Raw genomic sequence first — 18,985 nt, 5'->3', positions numbered from 1 at the left:
ATCCTACATCCACCAGTCAGTGATAATGTTCCTATCAATTTTAGTGGGACAACATCAGCTTTTTGCACTTTTACTTGAGACACGAAAATTTCAATTCTTTACCTTTAACAATATTTGACTTTTCCCTTCTGTTTACATGAAGATGAGACTTCTTAGTTTTTTCTGTAGGGAGCAGTAAGACAGCTAAGTACTATTTATATTTTTCCCTTGGAATCTGATGAATAAGAAAATGATAGTCTAGAGTCCCAGCTGGTATGAGCTGGCACTGTACAACTGAAGACAGTGGCAGTGGGCCAACCCAGACAGAGGGAGGAGACAGCCCATGGTATGACTGTTCAAGACTTTGCATTTTGGACAAGACACAAAACTGATCCCAATGGCTGGTAGTCATTAGCTGGAGGCATTCATCCAAAAGCAAGCAAGTCTTCGTACCCTTTTTTATCCAATTTGGATAAACGCACTCTGCCTACTGACACTGATGACTTATTCTTTAAGGAACTAAGGGATGCCTCTAAGTCATCTGCCCTTGTCCTTATGGGGGATTTCAACTTGCCAGATGTCAACTGGGAATACTACACAACTGGTGCAAACAGGTCCAGAAAATTCCTAAACCATCTGGACGATAACTTCTTGGTACAGGTACTAAGAGAACCAACCAGGAAGGGTGCCTTCCTCTATTTACTGCTCATTAGCAGAGAGGGTCTTGTGGGTGGAGTGGAGACTGATGGCTGCCACATGAAGCAGTCAAGTTTAAAATCTATGGTAACAGGAGAAAAACTTCCAGCAAGACCTCAGCTCTAGATATGAGGAGAGCAGACTTCAGGTTGCTGAGGGGACTACTTATTAAGGTCCCTTGGGAAAAAGCTTTTGAAGGTGCTGGGGTCCATCAGTCCTGGTTGCTTTTTAAGGACCACATTCTACAAGCACAGAAGCAGGAAATTCCAAAATGTAAGAAGTCAAGCAGGAGAGGCAAAAGGCTGAATTGGCTGAGCAGGGATCTTCTTCTAGAAATAAGGTCAAAAAAGAAAGTATATGGCCAGTGGAAGCAAGGCCAGGTGACATGGGAGGACTACAGAGATGCTGTTCGCCACTGTAGGGAGGAAATTCATGTGGCCGAAGGTCAATTAGAGTTGAAGCTGGATAGTACTGTGAGGGACAATAAAAAGGGCTTTTTAAAAATATGTTAATGGAAAAAGGCAGGCCAGAAATAACATTGGCCCATTACTTGATGAGCGTGGTCACCTCACAAACAGGGACATAGACAAAACAGATATGTTTAATACTTCCTATACCTTGGTCTTCAACACCAATGATGGGCTCTGAGACCCCTAGCCCTCTGGGCTAAAGAACCATGATGGTGGGAATGATAAACTCCCAATCAACACTGAACTTGTGTGGGACTTGCTGCTCCAGCTGGATCCCTATAAGTCAAGGGGGCCTGATGAGGTTCATCCAAGGGTACTTAAAGAGCTGGCTGATGTCCTAGCGAGATGTCTCCCAATGATTTTTCAATGCTCTTGGGAATCTGGAGAGGTCCCAGCTGACTGGAAGCTGGCAATCATTGTCCCAGTCTTCAAGAAGGGCAACAGGAGTAACCCTGGTACCTACAGTCCTGTCAGCCTCACTTCTGTGCCTGGAAAAATTATGGAGAAGGTTATTCTGGGAATTATTGAAAAACACCTGAAAGTCAATGCAGTCATTGGTCCCAGCCAGCACAGGTTCATGGGGGGAAAGTCCTGCTTAACAGACTCAATTTCCTTCTATGACAAGGTCACCCACCTAGCTGACCAAGGGAAGCCAGTCAGTGTGATCTTTCTGGATTTCAGTAAAGCCTTCAATATTGTCTCTCACAGTATCCTTCTGGACAAAATGTCCAGCATACAGCTGGATAAACAGGTAATGCAGTGGGTGAGCAATTGGCTGATGGGTCGGGCTCAAAGGGTTATACTAAATAGGGTTACATCGGGCTGGCGGCCCGTCACTAGCAGCAATCCATCTTAGGGCCAGTATTCTTTAATGTCTTCAAAAATTACTTGGATGCAGGACTGGAAGGAATACTAATTAAGTTTGCTGATCACACAAAATTGGGAAGAGCTGTTGACACTCTTGAAGGCAGAGAGGCTCTGCAGAGGGATCTAGACAAATTAGAGAGCTGGGCAATCACCAACTGTATGAAGTTTAACAAGGGCAAGCACCAAATTTTGCACCTGAGGCACGGCAACCCTGGATGTACATACAGGCTGGGGAATGAGAGGCTGGAGAGCAGCCCCGCAGAGAGGGACCTGGGGGTTCTGGCTGACAGCAAGTTGAATGTGAGCCAACAACGTGCCCTGGCAGCCAAGAGGGCCAACTGTGCCCTGGGGTGCCTCAAGCCCTGCACTGCAGCCGGTCGAGGGAGGGGATTGTCCCGCTCTGCTCTGTGCTGGTGCGGCCTCACCTTGAGTGCTGGGTGCAGTTTGGGTGCCACAGTACATTAAGGATATAAAGCTACTAGAGAGTGTCCAGAGGAGGGCCACGAAGTTGATGAGGATTTGGAGGGTGTCATGGTTCACCCTCAGTCAGCAACTAAACACCACACAGCTACTAGCTCACTACCCCCACCCCTGTGGGACAGGGGAGAGAATTGGAAGAGCAAAATAAAAAAAAAAAAACTGTGGGTTGAGATAATAACAGTTTAATAATTAAAATAAAATAATAATGATAATAATTATTATGATGATAATAACAATAATTATAATATAATAAAAGGGAAAAAGGGAAAAAAACAGAAACACAAACGATACAAACGCTCACCACTCGCCGACTGATGCTGCTGGTCCCCGAGCCACGATCGCTGCTTCCCTCCCCCAGCCAGCTCCTCCCAGTTAACATACTGGGCATGATGTTACATGATATGGAATAACCCTCTCTTAGCTGTGCCCCCTCCCCTCCTGGCTTCTCGTGCACCCGGCAGAGCATGGGAAGTCAGAAAAGTCCTGGACTAGTACAAGCACTGCCCAGCAACAACCAAAATATCAGTGTGTTATCAACATTGTTTTCATACTAAGTCCAAAGCACAGCACTGTGCCAGCTGCAGTGAGGAAAATTAACTCTATCCCAGCTCAAATCATGACAGAGGGGAAACCGTATGAGGAGCAGCTGAAGTCACATGGTTTATTCAGCCTGGAGAAGAGGAGGCTGAGGTCAGACCTCATCATGGTCTGCAGCTTCCTCACAAGGGGAGGAGGAGGGGCAGGTGCTGATCTCTTCTCTCTGGTGACCAATGACAGGACCTGAGGGAATGGCATGAGGATGTGCCAGGAGAGGTTTAGGTTGGATATTAGGAACAGGTTCTTCACCCAGAGGCTGGTGGAGCACTAGAACAGGCTCTCCAGGGAGGCAGTCACTGTGCCAAACCTGACGATATTCAGGAAGCACTTGGTCAATGCCCTCAGAGATATGGTGTGAATTTTTGGGCTCTCCTATGCAGGGACAGGAGTTGGACTTGATGATCCTTGCGGGTCCCTTCCAACTCAGGATATTCTGTGATTCTATGATTTTTAAGTCACCACACTTACTGTTTCTTTTTTCATTAGCTCCCAAGAACACACAACCTTTTGGCTTTTTCTTCTGTTGTTGGTAGGTATCACAAAGTAATTGCCACGTTCAGCTCTGGAGGATGATGTAATCCCAGGGTCCAGTCCAGAGCCAGGTCATTCATTTCAGTGGGTGGTCTCTGACATCTTTGTCTTCTGCCTGCAATGCTCATTTTTACGTCCAAAGTTTGCTCACAGAGAATTACAGACTGAAAGTGAAATCTTCCCATAGGAATCTAAGGGCATGTCTCTGATGTGCAGCAGAGAAATGCAGATATTCTTGAGCTGGTAAAGCTCTGGAAATGCCCAACACCTTGCTAAACATTTGTACTTCTCTTGGAGTCAGGTTAATATTCCCCAAGCAGTGATGTGTAGATGTAACAGCTCAGCTGCACTAGCTCCACTGCTGTGAGAAAAGGCTTCTGCTCACAGTGCCCAGTCCTGGATCAGTCTCTCCAGAGCACAGGTTTAATTCAGCAGAGTATGGCCTGCCAATAGATGTTATGCCACAAGACAATCCATACATCTACATACAAGCTACTGCATGAGCTACACTGTAGTCTAAATAGGACAAATAAAACAACTGCTTAGAAAGTGAAGTACAGAGAGAATCAGACACCAAGGGGGAAAATGATCAGGATCTGACATCAATTCATTTTTGTCCTCCAATATCCTGAAAGGAATTGATGGAGTCACTGCCCCAACAACACTTCAGAGGCCTATCTTTCCCCTGAAACACCACTTTCACAAGCAGTTTCTGCTTTCACATCCCCAGGCAGCTGCAGAGGTCTACAGAAGCAAAGTTGGTCTTACCAAGGTAACACCTTCTGGCACATGAGGCTCCTTTATTTTTAAAGGGCAGAACTTGAGCCAAAAATAAATGTACATGTGGTGGGAAAAGCAAGGAGCAGCAAGACAAATGCCATATGGAATTGTTTATGTTGGAAAAGAACTCTAAGATCATTAAGTCCAACTGATAACCTAGCACTGCCAAGTCCACCACTAAACCATGTCCCTAAGCACCACACCCACACATCTTTTAAATACCTCCAGAGATGGTGACTCAACCACTTCCCTGGGAAGCCTGTTCCAATGCTTCTTTCTGTGAAGAATTTTGTGCTAATATCCAATCTAAACCTCCCCAGGCACAACTTGAGGCCATTTCCTCTTGCCCTATCACTTGTTACTAGGGAGAAGAGACTGACCCCCATCTCACTACAACCTCCTTTCAGGTAGTTGTAGAGAGCAAGGTCTCCCCTCAGCCTCCTCCAGACTAAACAACCCCAGTTCTCTCAGCCGCTCCTCACAAGACTTGTCCTCTAGACCCTTCACCAGCTTTGTTGCCCTTCTTTGGACACGCTCCAGCACCTCAATGTCTTTCTTCTAGTGAGGGGCCCAAAACTGAACACAGTACTCGAGGTGCGGCCTCACCAGTGCTGAGTACAAGGTCATGATCACTTCCCTACTCCTGCTGGCCACACTATTCCTGACACAAGCCAGCATGCCGTTGGCCTTCTTGGCCACCTGGGCACACTGCTGGCTCATATTTAGCCAGCCATCGACCAACACCCCAAGGTTGTTTTCCACCGGGCAGCTCTCCAGCCACTCCTCCCCAAGCCTGTAGCATCGCATGGGGTTGTTGTGACCCAAGTGCAGGACCTGACATGTGGCCTTGTTGAACCTCATACAGTTAGCCTTGGCCCATTGATCCAGCCTGTCCAGATCCCTCTGTAGAGCCTTCCTCCCCTCAAGCAGATCAATGCTCCCACAGCACAGCAAGCAGTAGCAGCATACCATTGCTCATAAGATTCATAGCAGAAGTTAATTTTAAAGAGGGATTTTAAAAAAGCCTTTTGCACAGATCTCCTCCCATGTATATGGGATGGCCTGGGGCAGACGATGAAAGTGCTTGGGAGAAAACAAAGATCAGTGTACAATGATTGTTAACTTCAAAGGCAAAAGGGAAGGTGGAGCCAAAAGCCTGAAACATAAGCAAAACCAGATTTTCAACAAATTATTAATTTAAACCACTCTGATGTTCTATCCATTTCAGTTTATGGCATTCATGGTTCATTTATCTGTTAAGATCTGCATCTATACTCTGCATGAAAGACTCGTGAACCATCAGTCAACATAGAACTACATCTTAAACCTACTTCTATTTAAAATGGGCTTGCAGGGCAACCATCTAATTCAGGTAATTGCTGTAACTCCTGTTAGCAATACTTTGCATAGGATACATGCATACTACTCATTCTATATACATGGTGGACTGGTACAGCAAATTCTAATCCTTGGTTGTGATGACTTGGGGGTACAGTCCCTCATCCCCAGCAGTTATCCCATGAAAATAATAGGACCCCACTCCAGTGTATAAAAGTTCATACATGACCTTCTCAGATTTTACCTTCATATTTAAAAGACTCATCAAAATCTGAGTGTCAATATTTTTGTGATTTTCTATCCACTTTTCCTCATTTTTCTCTCCCAAAGAGGAAACATTGCTAACGCTCTTAACATCATCTTGGATCTCATAGTAGCAGTTATAGGTTTTCATTAACTGTTAATTATTAACCAAAACCTGTTAATAACATTTCACTTATCCCTGAAACGCCTTGTGGCTTGGTGTGGAATTGCAGATCTCTCTGGCACGATCAACACCACTACTGTCAGGAAGCAAAACATTGGTCAATCCCAGCTGTGGTACAGCCAACTCTGGTCTCTCATGCAGCTCCTAGTCAGGGGCCTTCTAAGGCAAAAAGTCCTCAGTCAAAGATGCATAGCTTCCTTCATTCCAGGATTTGGGTCTTCATGCATAGTCTGAGATTACCTCAGGACAAGAGCTTCTAATTAACTTACTTTGCTTCTCAAACTCTTTATTAAAGTCAGCATGCAGAGAAGAAAATCTATCCAGTGGGAATAGTCTGCAGAAGCAACAAAAGTTGAGGGTGAAGAAGCTGCTCTTCCAATAAGTCATCTGCTTTTGAAGTTAAAGAAACAGGGTCCAGGCAGCAAGCAAGGATTTAGCGCTGGGGGTGAAGGAAGGAAAGCCACATTTCCCAAAAGACCTAAGACACACAACCTCCATGGAGGAAACAAAAAGTGGCATCAACCTCTCCTGAACTGGGCAGACCCATACAATACTCTGCCCTGCTGTTGCAAGAGAAGTGCATTCAAACTCATGGAAAGAGACGAGGATGCCCTGCCAGTTCACTGATTATTTTCTCATGCTTTTCATCTGTGTGAGTGCCAAGGATACTGCTAGGAGGGGGCCTGAAGGGATCAGAAGCAACTGCAAGGTGTGAAGAGTGAGAGTGAGGGGCAGCAGGGGATTCAGCCTGTACTCTTTCTTCTTCTTCCAGTTGTGAATTAAGGGCAAGGAAGTGAGAGACACATCTCGGAAATCAGCATTTGTCTGCATATATGCTAACAGCAGAAAGACTTGGGTTCTCTGAACACTGAACCACTGTTCTACAAATTACTGGGCAGATGTTCAGTCCACCTTGTAAAGAAGGGGGATAGTATCTTTGCTTTATGTTCATAAGGGTCAAAAGGAGGATGTGAAGGACAGTGAGTCAATTCCCTGAACATCTCAGATATCTGTATATTAATGCAAGAAATACAGGAACAAGAAAAGGTGGGAATCTTAAATACAATAACCTAGTTACAACTGAATTTGCGCAACTGAGAGTGGGATAACCCACGTTACCATAATATTAACATATGGATAATGATAAAGAAGGAAATGCGCAAGTGTGGTGTCACAGGGACACTAAACAGAGCAGATAATGCAGACAAGGCTGTTTGAGAGCAGCTAGAAAAATCAGCCAAAGCTCCAGATTTGAAAATAATTGAGACTTTGCTATCTGCACATATACTGGGCAAAAAGAGATACAGAACAGATTGTCCAGCAAACTCTTGGAATGTGTTGGTGATGTGTTTATTCAGAATACAGCTAGAATGGAGCTCACTTTCCATTTGATTGCAAGCAGTAGGGAGGAACTGGTTGAGAATGTAAAGAGGAAATAAGTGTTTCACTATGAAATAAGAGTTTCTCGTTTTCATTAAGGGAGTGAGGAAGAACAGTAAAATAAAGATCATAAACTCAATAAACTCACAGATCCTAAGGAAAATATGCCCAAGGGGAAAAGGATTCTAGAAAATTGGTGCTTCCTTAGAAAAACATAAATGGCACAGTTGCAGGGTAAGCCAAAGTGAAGAAAGAACAAGAGGTGCGTGTAACAAGAATCCAACTTGTCTCAGTCACAGGCAATTCAGCATAAATGAGGAGAAATTTAGACAATAGCAAAGGACAGATTATTCTGCACCCAGGATAATCACTGGCACAAAACACAAGATAAAAAAATTGGCTTACTCAATCATTTGCAGAAGACAATGTCAGAGATGCACTAAATGACAAATTAGACCTGGGCCAGCATTACATTGCTGGAGAAAAATGTGCTTGTATTGGAAGATACACACAAAAGCATCATCTGTGAAGTATTTGAAGGAGTCCCCTACAGCACATGCTACTGGCAAAACCTGTGCTGCAATTTGGCTTCCGGTTTGGGACCTGTACTTCAAGAAAGATGTGAACTAATCACAAAGACAACAAAGAAAGGTGAGGAGCATGATCAAGAACTACAAAACACATCCACAGAGAAACACTGAAGAAATTGGAATTGTTTAGTTTAAAAAGAGAAGTGGGGGAGAAGGTGACTGTCTTCCAGACTTGTGCTATACAAGTAGTTGCACAGACTAAGAGAATAATCTGTTCCTTGTGTCTGCTGATGACAGGATAAAAAGTAGTGAACTAAAATTGCGGTACAGGAGATTTAGATTAGACACTAGGAAAATTTTGCTGATCGAGAGCAATCCTTTACAATGGTCGGCTCTCTTTAGGGAGGTTAGATCTCCATCATGTTAACTGCTTCTTTCCATGTTGCCTCTCCCTCTGACCACTGCTACTTTGCCTGCTGCTCTCACTTGGCACTATAAAAAATGTCAGCATCTGAAGGTGGTGTTAGCATTGCTCTTTCACTGACAATGATTGATTGCTTCAATTTGTTTCTAACCCTACCTCTTTCAGAAACCAGACTCAGTCTTGTCCAGGCACTATTCAGCTTGACAACAGCTTCATCATCCAGGCTTCTTTACTAAAGCAGTAGAGCAAGTAGCAGTAATAAATTTGCAAGATTTGTCCACAGTTGATCAGGCAACATCTCAGGAAGATTACCAGTTCAGCAACTTGAATACAAAGAACAGGCTTTATATGCATGTTATCAGTTCTTGTATATTGTATCATGTATTCTTCCACTGATCATCTACTACCATCTTTCTAGCATGAACTTCCTAATGAATTAGTTAATTTATCCATACATTAAGCACAAAGACAAATTCCAGTCAGTGGTATGAATTCAGCCAATGCTATGTCACTTCAAAAGCTGTATTAGGTTCCAATGGATAACTATTTTTAATATCAGTAACTGCACTATACAACATGCAGATCCAGCTGGGTCATAGCAGGGTCTAACCAGATAGATAACTTATAGCATGGATCTGTTCTGGGTATAAATCAGGGATGTACATTAAAAAAACAAATGTTATCCGTATATTGACATTTGCTCAGCATGTTGCAGAACTTGGAAAGTGCAGGTGACGTGAGGCAAGCAATTCCAGGAGCAAAAAGGACTGTCTCACAGATAAGTGCTCTCCTGGGAATCTAACCTTGCCTCTGCCAAAGAATTAAAATGTAATAATCAGATGATCACTTAAACTTTTCATAAGTTCTGGTTAGCTGTTTGCTGTTCATATTCTGACTGCTTGACTTGAAATCTTGGTGCCAAATTTGCAAAAGGGCAGACTTAGAGCTGCAACTGAACTGAAGAGGAAACACACACTGATCAGAGCAAGTGCTACGATACTGGTAAGTATCCGTAAGTGCCCTCGTACCTTAACTGAGCTCCCACAACAAGCAGATTCTCCACCTGAATAATTCTGTGCCTCATATTGTAATCTACAGAGTGGATATAACAGCTGTTTGGTTTTTTTTAATTCATCAGTGTTTGTGAAGCATTCAGATGCCACAGAACAGGCATTAGGAAGTCGATAACTACATTTAAGACAAAAGTTGAAGTGTGCAGAAAAGTAGGCATAGTGCCATGCTGAACTGTGAGGAGAGATCAATATATTGAGTAACTGCTCATTCAGTGACCATCTTACATTGTGCACATTGCTCACAGAAATGGTCCCTGTGGAATAAAAAAGGGATCATTTGATAAAGTACTAAGAGGTAGGAAAAGACCAGCAGTGCAGGTATCCACAAAGCCAAAGCAAGCAATTGCCATCATCAGCAGTGGTTTGGTTTTGGCATCTTCCTCTACACTGACAAACTACAAAGAGCATTTACCAAGGAATGCAGCCACAGGCTGGGTGATTATACCCTCACCAAAAGCATCAGTGACACAGCACCATCAGTAACAACAAACTGTACATGTAACGAAAACCTTTTGAGGACCTAACTAAAGGTTAATTCAAATGACATTTGATTTACAAGGAGGTAAAATTGCTTTTAGGATATGCCTTGGTGATCACAGTGAGAGAATCTTCCCTGTGCATGGGCACAAGATAGCTACATAAAGGTCACACAGGTGAGACAATTTTGTGTACTTAAATTTGAGATTATTTTTTTTAATTAATTAATTTTTTAATTAATTGTGTCTCCCAATATAAATCTGTCTAAATGTAATGGCCATGGGCTGCCCAGCATTGTCTGCCCATGGACTTCAGAGGCAGTTAAGTTTCATAAGGTTTAACCTGCTGGCATAGATCACCACCTTCATTTCTTCATTTCTTGAGGTGCCGAATTGTCCCACAAACAGACCTCTGTCCCCAGGCCTCACCACCTTAACATGAGAGTCTAATGTCACTTCTTTTCCTCACGCTTCTTCAAAGGCCCCTGATGTACACGTATTTTCTGTGACCTGCCCTAGGCAGGGCCTGTTTAACACCTCCTTCCAGGTAATAGTTTACACTTTGTTCCTGGTGGATGCAGCTATTTCACCTCATCAAATTAGCCATTTGTGCCATTTGCCGTAAGGGGCTGTGTGCCCCTTAGCTTTCCCTGACGCGTGCTAATAGGGAATTTACTTCATCACAGGACAGGCAGAGCTGTTACATGGCAGTCCCCACCACAGCTGCCCCAGGCCAGCCTCCTTCTCTTTTGCTAGTAGCAAAGAAAACCTTCTACCCTCACCTTCCTCTTCTCTCTTGTCAGAACACAGGGCTTGCCTTGTCTCTGCATGAAGGTCGGGTGACTCAAGGAACGAGCAAAATCAGGGCTGTCACTGCTGTGCTTTCACACCACCTATTTCATGCAAGGAAGCACATCTCTTGCTTTGCCATCACTGATTATAGAAATGCAATTCTTGTGGCTTGCATATCAACTCCAATCTATTCTTTGAGGGGCTGTTGGATGGTGTATAAGGAGCACTCTGTGTGCGAGTATGGTGAATACCCTTCTTCTACAAAACATTAAAGTAGGTTTAGGTAGCGAGAAAAGCTCAGATAGTAAGAAAGACAACAGACAAAGAAGAAAATTAGAGAGCTAGTAATGGTCCAGATCTATATATTTGCAGAATCTCATCATTATCACTGATAAAAATGAAGCCTGTTTAGCATAATAACCATCAGTCTTCAATCTATTTTTTCAGCCCTTGAGGATTCGGTTATTGTGGATTAGTTACCAATAAACAGATAATACTTTAACATACTCTAAACTTTTCTTTAGCCATGATTTACTGGCCTAAGTGCCATAAAATTTAACTGAATGCACACGCTTAAAAAAAAAGCTGGGCTAAATTAGACTTCAAGGTTTTGATCTGTAATGCTAGAAAGTCACAATTCAGATGGTCATGAATAAAAAGGTGTTGCTTTACAGCAAAACAGAATCATTCTCTAAGCAAGGCAGCTGACATTATTTCTGTAGGAGGCACCCAGATGTACCTTCTGCAACATGTGGTGTGACCCCAACTCTCACCGAAAATTACAGACATCCAGTTTTCCCACTGGTTTGCAGGAGGCTTTCCATACCTTGCATTATCACACCTTCCAGTTAATTTGTAAATTCTCTAGAGCATGTACTGTAATCTGAGTTTGGCATAGCACTCAGCACAGCGGGACCCCAGTTTTGGTTAGGGCCTCCACATAATGCAGCAAGACAAATACATCAATTAATAATTATAAACAGTACACATTTGGAATGCAAAGCAAATGAAACATCCAAAAGTCTAGAGAAATGAACAAAAATGAATCAATGGAAGTGAACTGTTTTTTTCCAAGTGTATTTTCTCTTCAATAAACTCTGATAAGTATCCAAAGGGCATTTCAAAGCTTGAGCTTCGTAGTGCAAATGAAGGGTAAATAAACTACAACAGACATTTAGGTTGGTTTTATTTTTAATAAGTGGTGGCACATAATCAATTTTTCCTACTAACACTCTTGAATTTGGAGATAAAATGCAATGTGTATGTACAGTGATTATCATCAGCAAGTATGTCACAGAAGCCCCTGCAAAAATATGAATAAAGCATTACCTCGTTCTGTATGAGATCTGTTTTGTACTGAGAGCTGTTGAGTGGCTTAGACAGTATCTTGTTCCACACTTTGTTCTAAAGAGGAGATGACATTTCACAATATTTAAGGCATATGTAAGATTTTGCTTATTAGGACATGAGGAGATTATTTTAAATCTATCAAACCAAACATATCTCAATCCTATTAAAAGTGGAAGGTCAATATATTTCTGAGAGCACAGTGTGAAGATTATAATTAGGTGATCAGGGAAGTGATGTGAGTGCACACACTCTGGACGTGTTTGTCAGATGGTGTGAATCTCCTATCCTCTCATCTCAGAAACCATATTCACCTGCATGTAAATGCAATTAGCTCCCATTTCCCACTCCTCAGTGGCAAAGTTTGTAATTCCGTGTTTTATAATGTCTCCTGCACCAAGATCCCATGCGGCAGATGGAGCCGGTCAGCTTACTTTTGGTGTGCTTCCCAGCTGTATAGCCCATGAGACCACACAGTCCTCAAAACTAATTACACTGCACTGCAGTCAAGGGGTGGCCTCTCCGCTTTAAAAAGTCTGAAGCAAAAGCACACGGTGGCCTTCCTCACTTCCAACCTGCCAGATGTCTCCCCAAGTTGTTACCTAACACAGTGTTTGTCTCTGAGTCATAAGAGAGAAGGTTTATTTTAGCTACTAAAAGGCTGATTATTGGTGAGCTAGATCTTGGTGCTTCAATCTAACTATGCATTTTGACTACACTTGGGTTTATTGTATTAAAATGTAAAACAACACTAACGAAGCAAATGTTTAGCCTGCAAGACTTCTTTTCCTTCCTTTCTTCTCATTTTCATTCCCTGTAAGATTATGAGCCAGGCTTGCTAGAGGGAAGAATGGATTTTTTCCCCTACCTACAGAACTTAGGCAACAAATTCATAACCAATTCTTGTCACCTGAAAACCAAGCTGACATATTCTTTCACCTCAGTCTAAAAGCTCTGTGACCTGAATCGTACTTATTTAACTTCAGCTAGTTCTTATTTCTATGCTGGTCTCAGCAAGGCACTGCTAAAATTGTAACAATATTATAAATCATGAATGACTACAGAGGCAGGGGTTGTTTCACACTGTTGAGCTTTAGGCACCTCAGCTGCAACCATTTTTCCTAACAGATATATTTATATTAACAATTCCATGTGCATTAAAACTACTACAGTTTAGTTTCCTATAGGGTTGTGTCTGTTGGCTGCTTGACTTTGATGGCTAAGACAAACAAAGCCTTTTCTGTAGTTGCAGCATCTGTAAGGACCCAAATGAGAAATGGATCAATGAGTTAAAGTATTTTCAGCGCAGAGGTCATAGGCCTAAAACCATATATGCACAGGCAGGCAATATGATCATATATACTGCATTTCTACCGAATGCAGGGTAAAACAGGACTAAGCTGAACACTGTGCATGTGTTATTCCATGATTGTGGTTCCTAACAGCAGGGAATGGAAAGTGGGTTAGGGCAGGCACAAGAAAAGAGACAGAAATAGAAGACAGAAAGGCTTTAGCAGGCAACAGTAGCTCAAAGAGGCTGAGCTCTGTCTGCCAGTCAGTTTTATTAGGTCTCCTGACAACAGCAACAACAGCTTGCAAAGACATAATATTTACAGAGCATAGTCCCCCTTGAACAGAAGCAAGCATAACCCTGACAGTGTGAACTTTATTAAATCGCAATTATAAAAATTCCCTCATCTCACTCTGATACTGGGTGGATATGGAAGTCAAAGGTTGTGGTTCTCTTGGATACTACAATATTGGAGACCAAATAAATAACTAAGATGGTTAAGCCCCCAAGGAGTACAAGATACTGTCCATGAGCCCAACTAACTGCGTCTCTCCTCCATTTTTAGGCTGAAACTGGTAAGAAAACAATGGGCAAATATATCACAGGTTGTTTTTTCCTAGCTGCTCGGTAAGCTACTCAGCATTGTGGGATGTTATGCCAAGTGGTAGTTAGGGAGGTCTGCTGCATTCAGGCAAGGTAATTACAGATGGTTGGAGGACAGTGCAATGCTAAGTGGGAGGAAGGCTTCCCTCTAGAAATGGACTGTCAGCAAAGTCAGGAAGGGATATAATCAGACACAGCTCACCTTTACCAACCAAGAATGATCACAGATGTGGCTTTCAGCTTGCTAAATATTTTCTGCCATGTGAATTCGTCAGATTTTGGCCTGTGCATAAAACTCTCCTCAGACCTTCTCATATATAGACACATAGTGCTGAGTTCCTTTAGAGAACACGAGTAGTTTGATTTACTTAAGTGGTTTTATTGTTCTAATGAAACTTTGATGTGTATTTTTGGTCACTTTCACTGATTTAGAAAACAGTGGTCTCGTGGATGTGGTGGCTTGTATGTTCTGATCCTGACTGTATCTACATGGCCCTTTCTTTGAACAAAATGTAACACAAATGGTACCAGCAACAGTGGGAAAATCTACAAGTATTTTTACTACTGCCACATAACTTTTACCTAGATGTGTGAAATACTAATTTCTGATGCTGAGAGAAGTTATCAGATATGGGGAAGGTGGTGGGACTTCATTTCCAGGTGAACAGTATATATTCCTAGCATGAACAATAAAACTGGAATCTGGCTGTGGCATGTTTGTAACAAGCTCATAGCTGCTTGGCAAAGCAAGGAGGGAAACGTGCTTAATATAAGCAGATTAAAGACGTCTCAAGGACAAAGCACGTGTGCTGACACACCGTGTACATTGTAAACGCTTCTCTACCTGCATATAACAAACTTATGAGACCTGTTGTGCAAAGCAAGCAAACACGCCCTCGTGGGAAGGGGACTGGTGGCAGGGGCAAGCCTGGCATGCAGTCTCTCCCGGGCCCGGCCTCTGCTCTCCCTCACGACACCAGGCCTGTGGGCCAGCGCCCCTCGACGCTGGGGGAGACCCCCGGCACCCTACCAGCCCCGTCCCGCCCACCCTCCGTTTTGCTGGTTGGAGGGTGAAGCCCCCGACGCCCGGGCTGACTGGGAACGGCGAGGACTCGCAGAGTAACGCCTTCTAGTCGCCATGCCAAGCGCCCCTGAGGCGTGAAGTCCCCTTTGGCACGGGTACCACCAAACTTGGCCGCCCCCTCCCCTCCCCTCCCGCCACATCTATGGAAGTCAGCAGCCACGGAGGACGGCCCCCCCTCACTGCCCGCCGCGGGGTCACCACGCCCACCCACCATGTCGGGCGCCCCCTCAGGCGCTGCCTGCCCCCGCCCCACCCCGCCTCTCCCCGCCTCTCCTCCCGCGCACCACGTGGCCCGGGCGCCGCAGCGCCGCTGCGCAGGCGCTGTGCCCGCTCCCCCCTGCCCGGCCGAGTCTGGGGCTTTGGATCAAAATGGCGGCGGCCGGAGTGTGGCCGGGAGGGAGCAGGCGGTGCTGAGCGGGGAGGATGGCGGCGGTGAGCGGCTGCCGGAGGTGAGGAGCCGCGCAGGGAGCGTGGGCTGGGAGGGAGGGAGGGAGGGAGGGAGGGAGGGAGGGAGGGTGGGCTCCGTGTCACGGCGGCAGAAGGGAGGGGAGGGGAGGGGAGGGGGCGAGACCGTCGCCGCCCCTGCGGCGGGGCTCCCTGAGCTGGGGTCGGGTGCGTGCCCTGCCGGGCCGGCAGCGCCCCGCGCCGGCCGAGGGCAGGCTTCTCCCGGGCCCGCCTTCTCTCTCCCCGTCCGCGGCTCCGTCGCTGCGGTGGGGCTGGGGTGCGGGTCCCCGCTGCCCCGCAAGGCCTCCCGCCGCCGGGAGCGGCCCGTCTGCTTATGCTGCTCTCGGGACAGGGTGGGCCCGGCCCGGGCCGCAGGGGTCCCGGGCCCCGAGCACCGGCAGCGGCCTCGCCTCTGCCTCTTCTGACCGTCGGGTCCTGCCTTACGGCCCTCTGTCCTGCGGAGCGCTCCCGCCCGGGGCGGCGTGGCCCTCCGGCGCTGGGCGGCAGCGGCTCCCCGCGGAGCCCTCGGCAGGGTGGTTGGGGTCTCCTCAGGCAGGAGCCGGTGCGGGGCTTGTCCCCCCGCTGCTGCGGTGCTCCCCTGGCCGCCGGCCGGTGCGAGAGCGACCGCGTTGGCTCGGTGTGGGCTGCGGGGCTCCGGCGTGTGCGGCCGGCCGTTCGGCCCGTCCCTTGGCAGCTCCTCTGGCCTTGAGGTTCCTGCCGCCCTGGGATGCCGGGTTTCGGCTTGGTTCTCTCCGTACAGATGTTACCGCTGTGTTCCTGGAGATGATGTGTGTGCTTGTGCCTCTGGAATATTCCTGCTGCTGGTGGGAGAGTGCTTTGCTGTTGGTTCGTGCTTCTACTTGCTCTCCCCTGCCATCCCATTTGAGGTTTTTGGGTGAAAGATGACACACATGTCAAGTGCTAGCATAAAATGTGACAGTAAGACAATAAAATATGTGTTGACACAACGAGACTTTATTTGTGTAAGAATTTAGCTTAGGGAATGTAGCATCGCTTGAGGCTTTACTCCAAACCAGTGTAATGTGACATATAAATCTAAAGTTTTGGTCAGATATAACACTGGGATGTGGTCTCCTCAGGTTTTACCACATATTGCATGCTCTGTTTTCTTTTAGAAAAGGAGAAAATAAAAGCAGAAACTCGGATACAAAAGTTTTAGTGCTCGTAACGTTTTCTGAGGCACTGAGAAGCTTGGTGAGTTAAAGCTTTTGTCTCTTTGCCTGAAAGATGTTAGGGAAGAGGATTAGTTTTCTAAGATTTGCCTTTATTGTTTCAAATGTAAACCCTGGACCACTTTATTCCCAGTTCTGTGTTAGTATGTTTCTTTACATGGGGAGGTGTAGGGAGGGGAATTCCTTTTTAGATCTGATGAGTTTAGATCCCTCTCTGTTTGAACTTCTTGCTGAAGACAGTGGAAATATTTCTTCCTCCTTTCTCCCATCCTCCTCCTCTTGACTAAGAGTCTGCTGTTAACATAACAAAATTAATTCTACAGAAAATATTTTTGAGGATGTGGAACAAGTGTCTTTTATTTAGTAATGTACAGGCTCTGTGGACTGTGGTGTTTAAAAGGTGAGGTCTGAGTACTTATTTTGTAGAATATCTGGTTGAAGATAATGTATTGGAAAGGTATGGCGTGCGATGTTTTCTCCCATCTTGACATAATTCAATTCTAACTAGTCTTAGTTGATGGACCAAAGCATAATTGAGCCATTTAAGAACTTGCTGCTTCAATGCATCAAATAATGTGTAAGCATTACTGTATGTTCATGCTTGTATGTAAACCTCTGATGACTGTCGTAGCGAATGAAGGTTGTGTCTTAAGTTACAGCATAAAGCTGCTGATTGCTCTTTTTTATTCAGATTTAAAGTTAGACTTGCATGGTTGGACTACATATAGGTAATCCTCAAAACAGACTTCAGTATTTTGTGTAGAATGTACAGCCAGTGTTTGTTTCTGTTCATTAGAGACGAAAAAAGCTATTGAATCCTTTGTAATTCATCTCAGCTGCACTAAGCATTGTTTTACTTGCTTGCAAACTTTAGCCAATATATAAATGGGTTTGACATTCTAATCTAATTTTGTATGTTTAAACATACAAGGAGCACAGACACAAGTCATCTTGGATCACTTTCTATGCATTGTTGTAATTCCTGGCTTTTTAAAAATCCTTGCCTCTTACTAACGTAAGTGAATTTTCTTCATATGTCCAGATTCCCTTGCTGAGTCATAGATACAGTAGTAGTGTAATACTTATAGCTGGCACTGATTTGCAAAGAGTCATACATGAAAGAGTAGAACAATTTTTCTAAGCTCTCCTGGAAGACTTGCATGGGCTTGTCATAGTGATTTTTTTTAAATTAATTTTTATTTCCCTTCTTAGTTTTCAAGCTTGTCTGAGAAGCTCAAAACTGTGTTATGAAGGTATGTTGCTCATTCTTAAATTATAGTCGAATGTCCTGTCTTAGCAGCCAGCTGTTTGAATTTAATTCATTGGGGCTGTCAGAGCTTGATGAATAGGCTAAGGAAATAGTGAGTCTTCATTTTGAAAGCAGCCTTTCAAGTTGCTGCATACATAAGGTCAGGTTTACAGCTGTCACTGATGACAATTAACTAGAGGCTTGTAGGGAATGAATTCTAGGCTTGGACAATGTCTTCCTCTGTCCTGCTTTGCAGGCTGTATTGGTGTTGTGGGATCTTGTGGTCCTGCACATGGCTGTAGGAGGAGGTGTGATGCTAGCCCTGCCCCTCCTGCCACCCTGGTGTTAGTTTGGTCTTGTTATATCAGACCACATGCAAGAAATGGGAATGTATGATGTCTTGGTTGTGCTGCGATGACCAAGATACTTGTGGCTGGCTGCCCTCCGGAGGCAAGAAGTAAGATGCACCAAAACAAGCTATGGACATCTCGCATGGGCTGCATATAGTTCACATCAAAACATCTAGAGATAATGTGAGATTACTCTTAAGAAGAAATAACCATCATCTTAGTAATGCTAATGAGAATCTGACTGCTTTTATGGCAAATCCTATTATAAAACCGCTAGTTTCAGTCTTAACTCTACACTTTCTTTTTGTCTTTTCTGAACATAATTACATGAGTGTTGATTTCTGTTACCAGATCAATGGCTTGTACTGTTTTTTTCACACAAGTCTGGAAAACTGATATACAAACTTTATTGTGCATGAAGTGAAGACTGGGAATCCTAGTTCATATAGAAGTGTTAGATGAGCTTCCAGTGAGTCATGTAGTTATTGATCAGTTTCATTACCCAGGCTCTTTCAAGAATGAGGCTTGTCAGTGTATCTTTAAATCTTTGGACAGAAGCTATTGTGGATTTTTAGAATGCTCTT

General features: G+C 44.4%; 1 protein-coding gene across 10 annotated transcripts in view; it reads left to right on the top strand.

The window, feature by feature from the left end:
• The first annotated feature begins 15,470 nt into the window (after nucleotides 1-15,470).
• BTBD7 (BTB domain containing 7) overlaps nucleotides 15,471-18,985 on the top strand; it is a 55,791-nt gene continuing 52,276 nt past the window's right edge. For 5 of the 10 annotated variants that reach the window (XM_064460625.1, XM_064460622.1, XM_064460628.1 and 2 more), the window contains exon 1: nucleotides 15,471-15,614. The gene's annotated coding sequence lies outside the window, so the exon portion shown is untranslated. Of the gene's footprint in view, nucleotides 15,615-16,742; nucleotides 16,825-18,985 lie in introns of those variants that run through there. The other 5 variants (XM_064460630.1, XM_064460629.1, XM_064460620.1 and 2 more) reach the window with 4 other exon arrangements.

The sequence above is a fragment of the Phalacrocorax carbo genome, chromosome 9 (genome assembly GCF_963921805.1).
Source record: "Phalacrocorax carbo chromosome 9, bPhaCar2.1, whole genome shotgun sequence".
Classification (NCBI taxonomy): Eukaryota; Metazoa; Chordata; class Aves; order Suliformes; family Phalacrocoracidae; genus Phalacrocorax; species Phalacrocorax carbo.
This window is presented reverse-complemented; position numbering and strand designations above follow the sequence as displayed.